This window comes from Talpa occidentalis, unplaced genomic scaffold (genome assembly GCF_014898055.3).
Source record: "Talpa occidentalis isolate TD23 unplaced genomic scaffold, MPIMG_talOcc4v2.1 talOcc4.11, whole genome shotgun sequence".
NCBI classification, from domain to species: Eukaryota; Metazoa; Chordata; class Mammalia; order Eulipotyphla; family Talpidae; genus Talpa; species Talpa occidentalis.
In genome coordinates, this window is record NW_023601104.1 from 16,053,127 (window position 1) to 16,071,774 (window position 18,648).

General features: G+C 43.8%; 1 protein-coding gene across 8 annotated transcripts in view; it reads left to right on the forward strand.

Annotated features, from left to right (window-relative positions):
- Nucleotides 1-3,415: 3,415 nt before the first annotated feature.
- Nucleotides 3,416-18,648, forward strand: part of SEMA6D (semaphorin 6D) — a 57,620-nt gene continuing 42,387 nt past the window's right edge. For 7 of the 8 annotated variants that reach the window (XM_054701218.1, XM_054701231.1, XM_054701239.1 and 4 more), the window contains exon 1: nt 3,416-3,720. The gene's annotated coding sequence lies outside the window, so the exon portion shown is untranslated. Of the gene's footprint in view, nt 3,721-4,538; nt 4,872-18,648 lie in introns of those variants that run through there. The other variant, XM_054701223.1, reaches the window with a different exon arrangement.

Consider the following 18,648-nt stretch of genomic DNA (forward strand, 5'->3'; position numbering starts at 1 on the left):
TAGTTAAGACACAGCACTATGAAGCTATCCGCAACTATTGCAGCATGAGTTCGATCCCCAGGCAGGGAGGTGACCCACACGGTGCAGCAGACCTCTCCTGTCTCTCCCACTGCTCCCTTTGGCAGTGTATTTCAGTTGATCAGCCTGTTCTGCTCCCCACACTGTCTCTGGTGAATCTTCTCACCCCTGGCACCTCTAGCCTGGACCCCAGTCTTGTATGCATAAATAAATCTTAAAAAAAAAAGAAATGAAATAAAATTCTGAGCCTTACTCCTATAGCAAACAAACAAACAAACAAACAAAACACCTAGATTGTAAATTAAGTTACTCTTACCACCAATGGAATATAAATGTAGATAATACTAAAGCACCGTCATAAGCCCTTTAAGCAATCTTTGTACTAAGTCCTTTAAGCAATCTTTGTGGGTGTGAGAAAAAACAAATACCTTCTTTCCTTCCACCCCCAACCCATCCTTCTTTACTTCCTTCTTCATTCAACAAACATCTTTACACAGCATTGTGCTAACCTTGGAGACCCAAATGAATAAATCTCTACTCCAGGGGGCCTCCCCGGGGTTCAGCGGTTGAGTGCTGGGTTGCGAAGCTGTCCTCAGCCTCTGCAACACCAGTTCGATCCCTGGCTGCGGGCGAGGGTCCCACATGGTGCGCAGACCTCTCCTGCCGCGCCCTCTGCTCCCCTCAGCAGTGTACTTCATCGGTCTGCCTGTTCTGCTCCCCGCTCTGTCTCTGGTGAATTCTCTCACCCTCCCGTGCTTCTGACTGTACCCAGTGCTTGTATAAATAAATAAATAAATAAATAAATATATCTCTACTCTGGAGGAACATAATCTAGAGAAGACTATACTCTGGTTTAGCATAGGAAAGAGTGTGGGAAACTTTGGGTTCTGTTATCAGATATATTTCACAAGCATTTATGAGAGTCCACTAAATACCCAGTGTGGGACTAGGCATTGGAGCTGTTCAGGTAAATAAGGCAAGATCCCAGCCAGTAGGGAAAACAACCTAAATAGATTCTTTCACTTCAATTTGGTAAGCTACACGAGTGAACTTGCTAGAATATACAAGGAGGTGCTTAAAAACCTTCCCAAGAGGATTAGTAAGATGAGGGAAATTTTGACACCTAAACAAAATTTGTGTCAAAAGCCCAGAGCAGAACCAGAAAGCACAGACTTGGCAAGTGAAGCCATGGAGGCAGGCGGCATTGTGGCATCTTGGAGGACTCCAAGTGGCCTGGCAATAGGAGAACAGAAGGTAGGGAAGGAAGAGTTGGACCAGAAAAGTAACCAGGGCTAAAAGCTCCTAAGTGTGTAAAATCAGCTGAAAGGACCAAATGCTAATAAATTGCATAAAGAGGAAGCAGTTTCTTTAGACTTCTTTCCACTAAAATACCAATTTAAAGAGTGTTGTTTCCCTGATCTCAAGATTCTGGGAACCAGGAAAGTGATGAATCCTTACCAGTAATATTTTGATGACTGAAAGTAGAGGACAATCCTTTTGATGTCAATGGATTACCTGCTTCCCTGCCTCTCCTCCCACAGTGGACCAAACAGGGATTGGCTTTGAGATCTAGACTGTTATTTAGATTGAAAACATGTCTAATCCTTGACTTGAAATGACCTACCAGCATATCTTTCTGAAACCTAAAAGGTTTTTCTTATTATGACATACTCAGCCCAGGGCCAACTGCATTCTCTGGAGACGGTGCTCTGTTAAGTTGACTATACTGGAATTTCAGCAAAAAATGGAGGAATCTAGAGAATTTTTTTTTTTTTTCTGCTACTGCAGATACAGGATAACTCATAAACTTTTGCTCCAGGTGGGTGGCAATTTGATTCTTCACCAAGCCAGTGGCCAACCCCCCTTGCATCTTCATTCAATTCATAGAACCCTCTGCCTGCAGCAGGCTTGCTCCCTGGATGGAGAAAATACGGAATGACTGGATGCTGGTGAAGCAGGCACAGCTTATTGGGTCAGAAGTTGGCTGGAGAAGGGCCCTGACTGCCAAGTAACTCACAATGATGTCAGAGCCCAGCACAACCAGAAAACACCAGCCAGCCAGCCAACAAAAGCCTCCTGCAACAACAGAAAAATCACAGAGCACTGTTGCCAAAGTTGTACTTCCGCCCCCTACCCCTTCCTTCCAATAGGAAGAACAGCAGGAAGAGAGTTTATATTTTTAAAAGACACCCCCCTCCTCCTCCTTCCTCTTGCTAACAAAGTGTTAACTAGTGAGGAAATGTTTCTTTGATTCCCAGGATGAATCCTGAACGCAGTTCCTTGGGGTGTCTTTTCTGAGTTCCCCTTCAAGGCTGTCAGTGGAAGTTTCAGAAACAACTCAGAACAGGGCATTTTTCCTAAATGTAAACATGTAACTTAGTGTTAGGAAGAAAGCAAGGACCTTTGAGGAAAGGAAAATCCATTCTGTGCCCTGTTCTTCTCCCCTTCACGGTAATTAACTATACTCAAATGAAAATTAAAAGTTTGGCGAAAAAGCTCTCTTCTTTCTATGTCTTTAAATAAGGGCATCATGGTTCATTCCAACCATTTAGGCCCTCAGTGATTCATCATTCAACTGGAAATTTATAAAACACAACCCGTTCTTGGAAATGAAGTTTGGATTAAAATCCTCTTGTTTTGGAATAGGATATATTTTTTTTTTTCCTTTCACTTGTGACAGTCAATTTTAAATGATGTCACTTCAAGGACATTTTCACTTCACCCACAACATATTACATGAAACACTTGCCTGTAAAATCGCCTCATTAGCCTGCAAAATTATACTGTACTGAATGGCTTTCATTCAAAGTAGAAATGGGATTTTTAGTAGGCAATTTCTGTATTTTATAAAGATAAAGCAATGTTTGATTGCTTCTTCCCAGATGTTTTGCTTAGTGATTATAAAGCGAAATGAGGGTGGGGAGGGGGGGGAGAGGAAAAAGGTAAGAAGGAGATGGATTTATAAGGATCTTCTTACAAAAAAAAATAAATCTTAGGCTAGAAAACTAAGGCCGAACTTTCAGAGCAACTGCGCCTGCAGCTCCTCTGGGTTGCAACGATGTGTCCTCTGGATGTGGGGAGCAAAGCGCTGGGAAAAAAGTAAGGGAGCAAGAAAAAGAAGAAAAGGGAGAGAGAAAAGCAAAAAGGCTGCTTCGCAGGCTGCAGCAGCCAACGCGAGCTGGTTCACGGAGGCGCCGGGAGTTGCTGGAAGGAGCAGCTAGCTCTTCAGGGGTGGGGAGAGGACGGTGTGCAGCCGGGAGGAGGGCCGCGGAGGCCACCGAGGGGTCAGCCGGGCCGCGGCGCCGAGGTGGGGGCCTCCAGGCGGCGCTGGCCCGAGCGCTCCAGCGAGGGGAAAAGCGCCCGCGCCTCCGCCGACCGCTCTCGGGGGTGGGACTGAGCCGCCGGCCGCCGCGCGCGGGGAGGGCACCGGCTCCGACTCGCCTGATGGATTGACTTGGAGATGGATCGAATTACACCATTTGCCGTGCCTCGATTTGTTTTGCTCCCGCTCGGTCCCGCTGCTGCTGCGGCCGCTGCCACTGCTGCAAGATCTGATGGTGCCGAGTTTCAGGATTCTATCCAGGAAACCTAAACCTAGAGAGACGGAGGGATAGATGCATATATTTTGGATTTTTTCCTTTATTTTCTCTTTTCCGTGTGCGTGACAAGCTTTTTTTTTTTCCACCAGCCTCCCCCCATGAGGTAAGACCGTCTGTAAAAATTTTTGCCAAATGCTCTGGGCGCCTGGAGGAGCTCGGACCCAGACCCTCAGAGCTTAATCGCAGTGCGTGTGTGTGTGTGTGTGTGTGCGTGTGTGGTGTCACTGGAGAGTTGATTTCTTTCCCTAGCAGCTCTCTGCCTGCGGTGCAAGGGACGCGCAGAAGGCTGGGGAGACTTGGCATACCCGTCAAATCGGGGCAGGCTGGAGTCTTGGGGGGAAGGGCGCGTAGACTTGGAGCACCCCCCCACCCCTTGCCACTGTGCACCATCACCCCTTAGGGGGGTGGAAAAAAAAGCCGAAGGAGGAGGGTGCAAGTAAAAGTTTCTTGCCAGACAGACAGCGCCAGCCCTGCGCTCCCTTCACTCTGTCTGGAAGCCCCCGGGCCGCTTCGGTGCTGGGCACGGCGGTTCCAGCCAGCGTAGGCGTCCGGCCAAGGCCGTGGGATCTGGCTGCGGGCACCGTCGCCCCCTGCCACCCGGCCGCCGGGGAGTAGCCTCCGGGACCGCGGGTTCGGGCCGCGCGGGCCCCGGATAGGCGCGGACCGGCGAGCACTCGCGGGCGCGCAAGGGCGCAGCGCAGCAGCCGAGGCTCCGCAGCTCGCCGCGGGCGCCGGCTACCTGTCTGCGTGCCCCGGGGGTGGACCTCGCAGGGGGAGCGGCTGCAGGCGTGGGGCGGGGACTCGGAGCCCTTGGGCACTCAACTCCCACCCCCCTCTGGCTCCAGCGCCGGCTCCTTCCCTGAGGGCGTTCACTTCCACCCTCCCTCTCCCCCTGCTGGCCGGGCGCGCCGCGGGCGCACGACGGGGCCGGGAGCTGCCCACTGTCCACCCCCACTGCCCAGCCGGCGCCCGGGTTTCGCCTCTCGGCCACTGTCCCCCGCAACTTTCCGTGCTTTGTTCTCCGGCTGGAAATGATTTACGGAAGCGTCTTGGACAGGGTCTCCGCCAGGCGGCAAGAGCCCAGCGCTGAGATGTGTTACGTTCTCATCTTGCCATCAATTATGTATGGAAACAAATAAGGAAGAGTCAATTTTGCATGAGCCCCTTCTCCGGCGGCGAGAGACGTCCTGCTGCCCGCGAGAGCCGCCTCTTGCTCTGGCGGCCACTGGCAGGGGGATGGTGAGGAGGAAGAAGGTAGGGAAACTTTTATTTCCCATCTTGGCGAGGGTGATGTTTGCTCTTGGTCTGCAGGCACCGATTCAGCCGCCGTCTTGGTGATTTAGAAAGGCTTCAATCTTCTTCTTTTCGTGTGTAACTCTTGGGGTGAAATAAAAGGTCATAAAGGACGGGGAGGTGTGGATGAGAGCAGGGTTTGATTTCTGCTAAATCGACTCTTGGGGCCAACGATGTCAGGTGATTGTGGAAATGGTGAACTTGTGAAAAGCTAACTGTGCTGGACCTAGGAAAGCATTGAAGTGATGGTGTTAATTGCAGCATTAGAGGAACTCGGGGCATACTCTGTCCCGAGGTGACCAATTGTAACCCAAGTTCCAGCATCTCAACCACTCACTGCTCTCAGCTGGCTGATTTTCTCAGAGAAGGCACAATATACCGTTATTATAGACATACAGACTTTGTAAACAATAATTGGACATTATGTCCACTATGTGGGCAACCGTTTTCCCTTAAATATAATGTTAGTGTTTCTGTTTACTTGGGAAAATAAATGTCTAGGGCAGTTTTCCCAAGAACTTCTGGCTACTAACAATTGTAAGTCTGCAGTAAAAAGTATGGGTGCCATGTAAAGACTGGCTCTCCCTTTGATATTTGGGGCAATCAAGTCAATTCTTTTGTTTATTTCAAAGCTGAAGTCCTAGCAAAGGCTTAATAGTTTTCTAGATTGGTTTGTCGTCTGCCTCTTAGAATAGGAGAAATACTTGTTTGGAGACATTTTTCTAGGTTTCTTCCTTGTATAATTAAGAAATCTTATCACAGACAGCTCAAGGTGAGGATTTTGCTATCTTTGTGGTGGTTTAAACAATAGGCTTTGATTCTGGCTTGTTGGTGTGGTGACAACATTTCCTCACTTTCTTAGGTATCTAACTTGGGAAATTAAGTTGTGGGTAGTCATGTTTAATGTAGTGAGTGACAGACATATTCTGTCAGGCTAGCAAACATTACACAAACATTTACCCTGGCTTACATAAATAGAAATTACCAGATAAGCTGTGAGATTTGGACCTCTATTACTGTGAACTTAAACATCATAAGGTAAATAAACTATAGCCCAGTCATGGCTGAGTTTTGTTTTTGATAAGTGTCTATGCTTTGATTTAGGACTGTAGAATGTGCTCTCAGAAGACAGTTAAATAAATAACCCTCAGATGTCCAAAATGTATTGTTTAGCAGACCATTTTCTTCCTTTGGCATGTTTAGTTAGATTAACAACCAGCTACTGTTTCTGATTGGCTTCTCTAGAATACTGCTACCTGTTCTAGTTTCTACTAGGGATGCTACATAGATAACCTGTTTTGAGAAACATTTTTGTGATGCTGGAGAATCTTCTCTGAAAATAATATTCCAGCTTCCCCATCACCAAACAGCTGGTTAACTTGAGTTTGATTTAGATTTGTGGGCATTCTGCCCTCTCTCCTTTTTTTTTTTCCCCTTGGTGCCCTCTAATAGCACCATCTGGTCATGCCTCCCCTGGTTTGATGGATTTGAGAGATGGCTGTGACGTAAACCTATCAGTCCTTAGATGGCAACTTAGAAATCCAGTGGACTTCAGCTCACTGGCGGCTTGCTGCACAGGAAGGATCTGTCCAGTAACTGTGCTCTTGGTAAGTGGGCCCCTGAATCCTGTGTGATGGTTGCTATTGCTTGAAATGCACACAGGCAAGTGAGCAGGAATCAGAACATTGATTCATAAATATACCCTTAATTGTTAAGGGCTTATTGAAGCTGGAGAAGTTCTTCACTTCTTGCTGCTCAATCATAATGAACCTTGGTAATTAGCTTAGTCATTGTTCTTGCCGTGTGAGTTTCACTAAGATACAAAGAGTGAAAAATGCATCTGAAATAGGGTCATTTTTCACCCTTGCAATGCATTTATGCAGAGTTAAGAGTCTGGCTAAATGCCTAACCATGACTGGTGTAACCATAGGAGGTGAACTCCTTCCTTAGCATATTGCAGTATAAATATATTGCCTTTTCTTTCAATTAACAGACTTTAAGCTGTACTTTCTAGACTCATTTCTAGAGGAAGCAAGAAACAATTGGGGTATGCCAGCCAGTCAGTATTTATTGAGTACCTGTCATTTGCTAGGAGCTGTGCTAGCCAATGTTCCAGCTACAGGCAAGGCAGATGTATCTCTGTATGTTCAACTTAAATAAGAATGAAAAAAAAAATAGAGAATGCCAAAATGATCATTTGCCCAAAAAAATGTAAATGTGCACCTTTTGTGGAAGCATGTTTTTTTTTTTTTATCTTGCAGACCTAAAGGAAAGATTATGCACACCAAATATTTATAGTGGCCCTCCTTTACAGTAATAATTTAACATAGTGTTACTGTAATTCATGTATTGAAACTCTTGTAAGAACAGGAGATCTCACTTTCTGTGGCTCATGTGAATGGAAGCTTAGTGTTAAAATCTACCAAAGTCAGTATCTTATGTTGCACCTTATTTTGTGAACAGTTGCCAAATTCCAGTTGGGAACAAAAGTGTGTTGATTTATTCTTCTGACACAGGAGAAAATGAAAATCGTGTAATTATATTGAGCATATCATAACACTTTTTGAGGTAGCTATTGTCGGGCTGACTTTTCCTCCTCAGACCCTGACATCAGTGGCACTGCTGCTCATCGTCAAACCAGCCACTGTGTGTACCAACAGGAAAAGTTGAAAATGTTCTTACTTTGAAAAGCCACCGTTTATGTAACCAAGGATGATCAAATCGGTGGTCCAGAGATACCACAGGAGTTGTACTTACTTCTCAAACTTTTCTTTTCTATTAAGCTTTTGTTAACTCACCCAGATTAGCATTTTAACAACCCTGAAGTGAACTTCTGCCATTCTCTCTACTTGGACACAGTATGTAGATCATCCATCATCCTGTCCTTGGCTACAACAGGCTGCTGGCTCCATCACCATTTGGAGCTACACAGAATCCATCCGACTGTGAACAGCACAGCTGGCTACAGCAATTTTTTCTTCCACACCACTGGCAGCATTGTCTGGCGGTGGTAACTAAAGTTAACACCCAGAACGGGAAGTTTCCATTGTTTGGCACCTGTGCTGGACCCCTTTGGGGGAGGCGGAAGGGGGCACCTGCAGAAAGGCTTGGAGTGGTATATTCTGCTCAAGAGGGGTCTTGCCCCAACCTTACATGACCCACAAGAAAGCCTCCTTAAGTTTATATGATTAAACCACCAGAATTACAGAATTAGAAGGAGCCTTTCAGATACCGCTCATCCTAGACCTTCAGTCTATTTGAAAAGGGAAAGAAAGGAATAAAATAACCTTTAGCCTGTGGTTCCAAGCAGGTGAAAACAGAAAAAGACCTTGTATGGTTCTTTGGCGAACCCAACAGGTCATTGTTTCTTCCCTTTTCACGGAGATTGTGTGCGATACCTAAATCTGGTGCCCCTGTCTAATAGTATCCAGAGATTCCTGTCACTTTTGCTTTTTTGTTTTTACTGAATACAATATATGTTACAGTAATTGTTGTTTGTTAAAGCAAGAAAGGCATGAATCAGGTGGATACAGTTGTTAGGCTATGTTGTCATGCTTAAAAACAAAACTTTCATACTTAGAAATACTGTTTTTGGAGTTTGATGTGCCCCTTGTACTGATAGCAAATAGGCTTCTCTTTTCTTTCTCTAATATTTGCCTGGGTGGTGATGGTGATGATGATGATGATGATGTTGGCAATGATGATGGAAGAAGTAGAAGGGGAAAGATAGTAGCAGCCATAGTGCCCAAAACTTGTTGTTAATGTGCTTACTGAATCTACACCTTTATTTTAGTAACATCATGTAACCCCCAAACAACAACATGAAATGATTTTAATACTATCACTGCTTTAGCAATAAAGTAATGGAGGCACCAAGAAGTCGTTTTCCTATGTCACACATCAGGGAGATAGTAGAGACAGAATTTGAACTCAGATTTGTCTGACATCTCAGCCCACCCTTTCATTGCTTCTCTGAATGGTTTCCATGAACATGGACCTCCCAGCGATGTTTTGATTCTCTGAGATTTCAGACATTTGTTTTCTGATAAGAGTTGTATTTTAAAGGACCATTTTTACTGAATGAAATGATTAGCACATTATAGGTATGTTCTTAAATCTTAACCGTTGTCTAAATGAAATCACATTGTTGTACATGCCTTTCTTTCATTTTTATTCCGGCTGGCCAAATAATGATGACATGCTTCTCTTTTCAAGTGTCCTGGAATAGCATCTTCTCCCACCATTTCTCTTCATGTTAGCCTTCCTGGTCCAAAATAGGACAAATGACAATATTCATCTCTCTCTACCAAAAAATGCTTCTGTATCAGGGTGTGATTCCCTGATCTTGGCAGGTGATGATCCTTGGTGTATCCTTGTCCCATTTCCCAAGAGTATTTATGGACCCCCCATCAGCAAAGACAGTGAGAGCTGCAGCTGTTCAAGCACTAGTGGCAGCAGGAGGGGAAAGTATGTTACTTAAGATGGACTATGTATTACATTTTTTTTTTAAGATTTATTTATTTATTTATACAAGCACTGGGTACAGTCAGAAGCACGGGAGGGTGAGAAAATTCACCAGAGCCAGAGCGGGGAGCAGAACAGACAGACTGACAAAGTACACTGCTGAGGGGAGCAGCGGGCGCGACAGGAGAGGTCTGCGCACTGTATGGGACCCTCGCCAGTGGCCGGGGATCGAACTGGTGCTGCAGAGGCTGTGGGCAGCTTCGCAGCCAGCGCTCAACCGCTGCACCATCAGGGAGGCACTGTATTGTATTTTTTTTTCCTGTATTGTATTTTAACACACATTTTTTCTTAGGTGTGGTTGTAGGAAAATCTTCTTACCTATATGAGTAATTGGGCATATTGTTGAGAAATTGTTACCCATGCATCACCAAGTGTTTACTGTTCCTTTTTATTCAGGTTCCCACTGGGAGGGGGAAAAACCAAATATACATCCCCACTACCTATAATGCTGAAATTTAAGATTTCCAACATAGGTTTGACAGGAAGAAAAAAATGAGTTTTGAAACGTCCAGTATGTTGTCACTTGTATATAATAAGATCTCAGGAAGATTTGCAATCACACAGCCTATTATTGGAGTGTGTATTTAAAAATAAAGTCCAGAGTTTCTCCTTAGCTTAGGAACTGACACCTAAGAACCAGAGCTGATGAGGTTCTTTGAGAAAATAACACTTCCATTCAAATAGATATATTTTAAAAATCTATAGAAGAAGGAGGAATAAAGAATGCTGCAGTTGTTTCTGTTTTCACCATCACTAGGGTGACCATTTGTTCATTGAACTAGCTTTCATTAAGTGTCTGCTCTGTAATAGTAGGTGCCAGCGTGGGGACAGGGTTCAAAGAGGAACATAACGCAATTCCAGAGCTCAAGGGTCTTACTGAGTGGTATAGAGAAGATGAGGCAAACCCGGAGCCAAAATAAAATAGCACGTGTTTTTAAGTGTCAGAAAACATACACGCAGTCTATGGAAATTGAGAGGAGTGAGAGGTTATTTCTGGCTGGGGTGGTCAGGGAAGGCTTTGTGGAGCCGCGGATATTTGAGCTCGTCCTTGAACTAGGTAGAATTTGGACAGGTGGACAGTGAGAGGCAGTGGGGGAGGTGGTGAGATGGAGGGCATTCCAGGCATAGAGAACAGCTTAGGCAAAGGCCCTGAGGTGGGGTGGGGGTGGGAACGGGAATCTAGGTCAGTTGTTCATTTTCCAGTCCTAACGTAGGACAGACTTATACCTCAGGTGTAAAAAGGTAATCTGCCTTGCAATCCAAAAGTGTTTATTGAGAGTCACTGGTATATTGGACTCAGCCATTCAGCAGATGGCTCCCAGGGCTTAAGCCATCAGAACAAATAGGATCAGGGCTTCCCTGATGGTGTAGGGGTTAAAGACACATCTCTATCAAGCTATCCCCAGCCACTGCAACATGAGTTCGATCCCCGGCCAGGGAGCTGACCCACATGGAATAGCAGACCTCTCCTGTCTCCCCCACTGCTCCCCTCAGCAGTGTAGTTCAGTAGATCTGCCTGTTCTGTTCCCCACTCTGTCTCTGGTGAATCCTCTCACTCCCTGCACCTCTGGCCTACACCCCAGTTCTTGTGAGCATAAATAAGTAAAACTTAAAAAAAAAATAGGATCAACCTGGTTACAACACTCTGTGATCAGAACTAAACCCCCACATCAACTGCCAACTGGTTCAGTGTAATACGTGAACTTTGCAAAAAATAACATGATTTTTTGCCTCAAATTACCTAGCAAGATGCTTCCCTCCCATATAGTTTTTAGTAAAATCAAACTAGAAGGTTTCTGCCTCATAAGCTTCATCTTTTTTTTTTTTTAAAAGACTTCACATGTAGGTTCTACAATCAAGAATCTTGCAGACATTCCTGGGGGTTATTGGAAGGAGGGGGTAGGAAGCTGGGAAGTAGGAGAGTAGAAACTTGTCGAAACTATGAGAATGAGATGAGTTGGATACTTCGGGTTCATTGGACAACAGACCCCAGGGACTAGATGACTTGTTCCCCCCCACTGTCAGCGGGTAGAGTGACTGACACAGAGTGGACAAGTGTGTTAGGGAGCACAACATACTCATTGAGTCTACCATTTTATTTTATTTTATTTTTGCAGATAAAGTCTATCCTGCTGGTTAACTGCTTAAGGAGTGGGGGTGGAGCTATGAGGATCTTTCCCTAATAGAGAGAGTGAAAGTAACAGTAAACAATTTGCTAAGTTAAAACTACCCTTTTAGAACTATCCCTCCCCAACCCTGTCCTTGACAGTCCCTGGGGATTCAGCCACCCTTTCTGGGTCTGAGCTTTCAGGATAAACTTACCAGGCTTCCGTGACACCCATGACTCCAGGGATCTTCCCAATTGCCTCACCTTCTCCATTCCACCCTCTGCCCATTCATATTCTGGGCTAGGCTGTGCAGTATGAGGATTTCCAAACCACCATTAACCCCTTGAATCAGCATAAATTGTAATTAACCCATAGTTGGGTTTATAGTGGAGGTGATACGCTTCACGGGAGGGAAGACTAGAAGCTCTGTGCAGTATAAGCAAGCTTATTAGAACACATAATAAAGGAAAACTAAAACAAAAACAATTACATTAGGGAATGATTAAGTCCACAGCCTTGCCAAGAATTGCACCAGTGGTTCAATTTTCCTTGGTATATTTAAGTCTTTTACAAGTTAATAGTTACATGACAGACAGTCTGAGAGAAGACTTTTAAGTCTAAAGAATCACTGCCAATGAAAGATCAATCAGAAATTATAAAGCAGGTCAATGGGGAAAAAGGATTAAGCATATACAAATTCAATATTGGGAACTTTTCAGGAATATTCCAGTGACATAAAGCAGAGAACCTGTTGAGTCTGCTAATTAGTCTGGCTCCCACCCAGTTACTTTTTGAAGTGAAGGGCATGCTGCCTGCCCCTGCTTAGAGCGCATTTGCCTTCCAGACAGGACCTAAAATAAACTAGCCCGGCTCAACTCAACTAATAATAACTGTTAGCACTTACTGTGTGCTTACAGTGTGCTGTGGCGCTGTGCCTGCCACTTTAAATATGTCATCTATTAATCCTCACAATACCCCTGAGAGCAGAGAACTCCTAGCTAAGTAGGAGCTAGTATTTATTGAGCGCTTACTATGTGCCTGATCTTTTTCAAGGCCAATAAAAATTGAATTTTAAATTATCTAATCAATCTCCTTTGTGGTAGCTGCTGTTGTTAATAAAAGCCTCAGTTTATGCAAGGGGAAACTGAGGTATGGGAGATTAAGTGATTTTCCCAAGTGTCAAACAGCTCATGAGTAGTGGCATCAGGGGACTTGGATTCATGAGAAACAACACCGTAGGGTTGTTAAGAATGTAAACATGTGGAGATCATGCTCAGCGAAATAAGTCAGAAAGAAAAAGAAAAATACTGGATGGTCTCACTCATAGCAAGGAATTTAGAAAACCTAAATTAGGGACCAGGAAAAAGACTAATTAATACAAAGCAAAAATCAAAATCAACAAGCAACTATAAACCAGAGACACACCACAGGGAAGGAGGGGCAGTGAGGGGCGGGGACACGAAAGACTAGGTAGGGTCAAAATAAGAGGGGGGGGGGCAATTGTTTGGGGAATATAACCAAAATGAAAATGCATACATTGTGCAAAAATGAAAAATGATGTAAGAATTATATAAAATAAAATATTAATTAAAAAATAAATAAAATGCAGAATAATCTGGGGGAAAAAAAGAGTCCTGACTGTGCGACTGATAAGCTGTGTGATCTTGAGACCACTTAACCTCTCTGAGCCTCAGTTTCACCACATAAGAAGTGGATGATGATGGCTGTACCTATCTGGTAGGGTTGTTATGAGACATAATGAATCAATATTTCAGCAGCACTTAGAATTGTGCTTGACCGTTGTGAGTGCCACTGCCGTATACATGAGTATGATACCTCAGTGCCTTCGAAGTAAAAGTAAAGGCAGAATAGCTTCAGAGCCATATCTTTAGCCCGGTACTTTGTCCTCTTTTCACATCTGATGTTATCCTATCTTTTTATGGAATATAAGCCTTGAAATCAGTTTCACAACCAGATGCCCACAACCCCCACCCACAACACTTGCCACAAATCCAAAATGGAATTCGACAGGAGATTGCCAGTGGCCTAGAGATTCATCCCAGACCTTGATGCCTAGAAGAATATCCCTGAACCAAATGTCAGCTGTTTCAGATTCATGATGTCAGAAACCTGGCTTGCACTGTTGGTTGTGTTGAAGGACAAACATAGATGATTGACGTGTATTCTATGCTGGTTGTTCTCTGGCTGGTTAAAACCTGAATAACACCGTGGAAATCCAGGTGCACTCCTAGGCCATCTGTGTCATCACTAATATCTTTGATCTCTGCCAGTGGTTTTCAAACTTTAAGATTCGTCAGAATACATAGGGTTAAAATGCAGATTACCAGGGCCCCAGCACCAATGGGTCTTGAATGGAGGTCAAAAGTCTTGAGTTTTAACAAACACCAATGTTCTCAGTCATCAGACTGCAAATTGCCTGGCTTTGCTAAAATACACATACCTCTTTGAGGAAGGTGCTAGACTTCAAGGCCAAAAGTGGTGGATCTGAAACCACTATCCTCCAGCACAGGGAGATTGTTATAAACTGAAGACTTTCTGGCTAGCTCATGAAAGACGGGAGAAAGTAATAAAATCTGCTCAGAGCTAAAGATGCTTTTTTTTCCCCCCTCTCCCGGTTTGCAAAAGATCTTCACAGTGAACAGAAATTAAGAAAGAAAAAGAGTACCCACTTATTTCTGCTGACTGACCTATATCATTTCATAAATGGAGCCCTGGGCCTGTATTCATAGCAACAGTTTTTGATTTAATGATAAACTGAGATAAGGGTAATCAAACTTCATGCTTCAGGGCATAAGGTGATTGCCTGCTGCGGTCAGGATGGAATTTTTTCCCTTGTGCTCTGCACAATTGACTAGATGCATTAGAGAGAGTACTCGTCCGGCTGTGCTTGGAGGAGCTGGGGCTGGAAGCCTGGCAGAAAACTCCCCTGAATGAGGTCATACAGGAAATGGTCTGGTGTGCGATGAACAACCTCATCATCATTTGGCATTATCATTTTTATTTCATATTAAGAATCTATGTACCTCATGTATATATTTCTACAAGGCACACAATGAGATTGCAGACTTACTCTATTTGGAATCAAGATGTCCTAGATTCCAACCTGGCCACAGTGCACTCTCTGAGCGACCCTGGAACAGCACCGCCCCCTTGGAAGTTCAGCTCCTTATCGGTGGATTCACAATTCTTATGAGCATCAAATAAGACAATGTAGGTAAAAGTGCTTCAAAATAGCATCAGATAAATGCTTCTCCAGCCTATGGTATGAATCACTCTTTACGGGATCATCATTTGTTATAATCAGCATTATAGAAATTCCTACCCTACATGATGTCATCATGTGATCCTGACTAAACATTTATTGAGTTCTTAATCTCTGCCAAACACTGAAGTATTTTATTTACCTTCTCTGATACATCTTCATACGGGTCCCCTGGGCACATACATTTTTTATTCCCATTTTAGAGATGAGGACACAGATGCTCAGGGCGCATCAGTGAGAGTCTGACTGCTGTTGTAACATGTTTCTGTCCATCGAGATGCCTGAAGCAACACAGATATTATCACCTTGCACTCGGGAGGTCAGGGTCCCAGATGGCTTTACTAGGTCAAGGTATCAGCAGGACTCTGTCCCCTCTGGAGGCTGAAGGGCAAGTCCTTTTCTTCGTCTTTCCACCTGCCAGAGGCTCTCTGCGTTTCTTTCTTTGTCTCCCCATGCTCCATCTTCAAAGTTAACTAAACCGTGACTCCAATTTCCCTTCTACAGCCGCGTCTCCTTCCGGGACTCCTCTGTCTCCCGCTTCTGTCCTTTAAGGACCTATGTTGGTTACATCAGCCCACCTAGATGATCCAGGAAAATCTTCCTACTTTAAGATCCTTTACTTCATCACTGAAGCAAGGTCCCTCATGCCCTGTAGGGCAGCTTCCTTGCAGCTTCCAGGGATGGGAATGCCATCACCTGACAGCATTGCTCTGCCCACTCAGACAGGAACCTTGCTAGGAGCATACAGTGGTGGAGTCAGAATTCATGCCTCAACTTACCTGACTTCGACGCCCTTAGTTTCAAATACTTGCTATAAAATCTTCCTCAATCGGTGGAAGAAACAATAGACTCATACAGCATACTTGGTAAGAAGCACCCTGCTACTTTTAAAATAATCAGTTGGAGACTCTTTATTATAAGTAGCATGGTGGTAACAACAGAAAAACTCTGTACTGACCTTCAAGTCCTGCATTGTATAAAGCATACTATGCACAGTCATTTATATTTTCCAAGGATCAATATTACTTACCTGGTTAACTGAATTTACAGGATACCTGAATCTAGGTCTTCCATGGGGGAACATTTTGAAGACCAGGGGACCATTTTGGAAAAATATAGGAGGAATGTGTAATGCAGTTACCAGAAGGTGGGGAGAACCCACCATCCTTTGCTGACTCTGGCACCGTTTTTTAGCCAGTTGGTTGGGGTTCCTCAGGCACGACTACCCCTGTCTCATTCACTGATAGCGTGTAAGTTTGATGTCCTCAGAGGTCAATCAGAAAATCCAATAACTTCTTCTGGAAGTTATTGGAGTTCTCTCCCTGACTCTCTTAACTTCATCTCTCTATCTTCTCTTGGCTACACATTTAGCTAATCTCTGAGCTTTAACATAATTTTAAAGTTCATAGTGTGCACTCATTATAGAGAAGACTGTCACAGCAGTGTGTCAAAGGAGCAAGAGAAGAGAGCTAGGAGTGTGGATACCGGGATCAGCTAGCCTAGACCGGCTCAGCTGGCACAGCTGCTGGCCAGACACATACCTGTGGGCAAGATACTTCCTTACTGGCCTTAGTTCTCTCAGAAGAACAAAGTTATGTAAGGGTGAGCAGCAGAGTCTAGATGATTCTTTCTAGAAATAGGATAATAATGCTGTATTTATCTTCATATTTTAATTACCTAGCTAGTAAGATGGAATCTAATAGCGACTTAAAAAATACAAATCCACATCATCAATGTGCATATCACTCTCTGTGAAGAGACAGACACCCAAACCATCTTAACTTCTCAAGTTTTTTATTGACATTTACATTCTACAGTGTTTTGCCCTTTCTTTTGAGATCACTTCATCTTTGTTGCTGCTAATGTAGTTTTTAAACTCAATTTTCAAAAATATATAGATCACATTTTCAGGTAGCTATAATTGTACCTCATTCGGTTCTCGGGTTGATAGGCTACTATTGCACAACTTCTTTGTAATTTTCAGTTATGTCCCTGAAGAGCTATCCCCTACCGAATGTGTAGGACAGACAGGGCAAATGAGTTTCAAAATAGAGAGCCAAACTTGGCTGATTGGTAGTGGCTGCTACGGTTTATATTATTGAAATGTGTTTGAGGTCAGGAGAAAAAGGTTATCTTGATTGATTGGCAAATGTTATATGAAAAGGAGAGGTGTCGTCTTTCATTCAGTTTTGTCTGTAGAGACAAATACCTCTTTAAAGTAGTCATCCTCATTACCAGTCTCTGTTACAGGTGGATAAGTATTTAATATAGATGTCATCTGGCGTTCTGACTCAGCTAGCCACAAAAACAGGGCTTAAGTTATCTGACCCCTGGGGCCTCCCTGGTGGCGCAAGGGGTTAAGACTCAGCCTGTGGGGCAATCTGCAGCCACTGCAACATGAGTTCTATCCTCTGCTGGCCAGGCAGCTACCCACATGGCGCAGCATACCTCTCCTGTCTCACCTGCTGCTCCCCTCAGCAGTGTATTTCAATTAGTTTGCCGGTTCTGCTCCCCACTCTGTCTCTGGTGAATCCTCTCACCTCCCACACCTCTGGCCTGCACCCCAGTTCTTGTATGCATGAATAAATAAATCTTTAAAAAAAAATTATCTGACGCCTGGGAAGGAAAATAAGTAATATACCAATGAGTAGGAAACTTGGTAATGATTACTTTTCCCCGTCCTTGATGTTTGCTTCATTTCATTGCATATTCTCTGTTATTCCCCCACTATTGTTATTCCATTAATTTTAACATTTTGTCAAAGATTCAAAAATGTGATAAATGAGTGTGCTTCTGTAGAGAACACTTTCACCATGAATGTATGTGCTGATATATATAAACATACACCCCACCACATAAACAAACACATATAGACTTCCAATGACAGCTTTCAAAGTCACACACATTCAGGTAAAAATCTTGCCTTTTCTGCTTCCTAGATGAGAGAAATTGTGTTGATCACTGGTTTCTTGGAGTCTCAGTTTCTTTTTTTTTTTTTTTTTTTAAAGATTTATTTATTTATTTATTTATACAAGCACTGGGTACAGTCAGAAGTGCGGGAGGGTGAGAGAATTCACCAGAGCCAGAGCGGGCAGCAGAACAGGCAGACTGATGAAGTACACTGCTGAGTGGAGCAGCGGGCGTGGCAGGAGAGGTCTGCATGCCATGTGGGGCCCTACATGCAAAAGAATGAAGCTTGACCACTACCTCACACCATATACAAAAATCAACTCAAAATGGATTAAAGAACTAGACATAAGACCTGAAACCATAAAATACATAGAAGGAAATATAGGCGAAACACTACGTGATTTGCATATCAAAGACATCTTTACAGACACATCACCCAAAGCAGTGATAGTGAAGGCAAAGATCAACAGCTGGGACTACATCAAATTAAAGAGCTTCTGCACAGCAAAAGAGACAATAACAAAAACAAAGAGAAACCCCACCAACTGGGAGAACATTTTTGCACCCAACACTAATGATAAAGGACTGATCACAAAAATCTGCAAAGAGCTGATGAGACTCAACAACAACAAAGAAAATAATCCAGTCAAAAAATGGACAGAGGAACTAAAAAGAAACTTCTCTGAAGAGGAAATGCGAATGGCCAACAGGCATATGAAAAAATGTTCAACATCACTTGCAGTCAGGGAAATGCAAATCAAAACTACCATGAGATACCATCTTACACCAGTGAGAATGGCACATATTAAAAAAACTAGCAACAACAAATGTTGGCGAGGTTGTGGAGAAAAAGGAACTCTCCTGCACTGTTGGTGGGAGTGCAAACTGGTCCAACCACTATGGAGAGCTGTGT